The sequence below is a fragment of the Aptenodytes forsteri genome, unplaced genomic scaffold (assembly GCF_000699145.1).
Source record: "Aptenodytes forsteri isolate BGI_AS27 unplaced genomic scaffold, ASM69914v1 Scaffold192, whole genome shotgun sequence".
In the NCBI taxonomy this organism is placed as follows: Eukaryota; Metazoa; Chordata; class Aves; order Sphenisciformes; family Spheniscidae; genus Aptenodytes; species Aptenodytes forsteri.
In genome coordinates this window covers 18,914-19,382 of record NW_008794891.1, presented here as the reverse complement: position 1 = coordinate 19,382, position 469 = coordinate 18,914, and positions in this window count along the sequence as shown.

The window sequence follows — 469 nt, the reverse complement described above, 5'->3', positions numbered from 1 at the left end:
CAGCGGGGACACCCCGGGGTGGGTGGGGAAGGGAAGGAGGGAAGGGATGGAGAGATGGATGGAGACAGAGATGGAGAGAGAAAATAAAGAAAGAGAGAGTGCGACAAAGGGTGCCCTCCATGTGCACGGCCATGCACGGCCACCGGGTACCGCCGGGGCCCCAAGCCCGGCTCCTCCGAGCAGACCTTGGTGTCCTTGCCACCTCCAGAGCAATAGCCTTGTATCCCACCACCTCCAGAGCAATACCTCTGCGTCCCCAGCACTCACCATTTTCTCCCCCCCATGAAACCCGGGTGAAGGTTTTGGGCTGTAGCTTCCCAGCACGGGTACCCGCAGCTGCAGCTGCGGTTCGGCAGCGTGACCTCCCAACCGAGCTGAATTTAGCAGACAGCTTTGCAAAAAACGAATAAAAAGCAAATTGGAGCAAGCAAGCCGGGTTCCTTCTCCCCTGGAAGGGCGATATTGATTT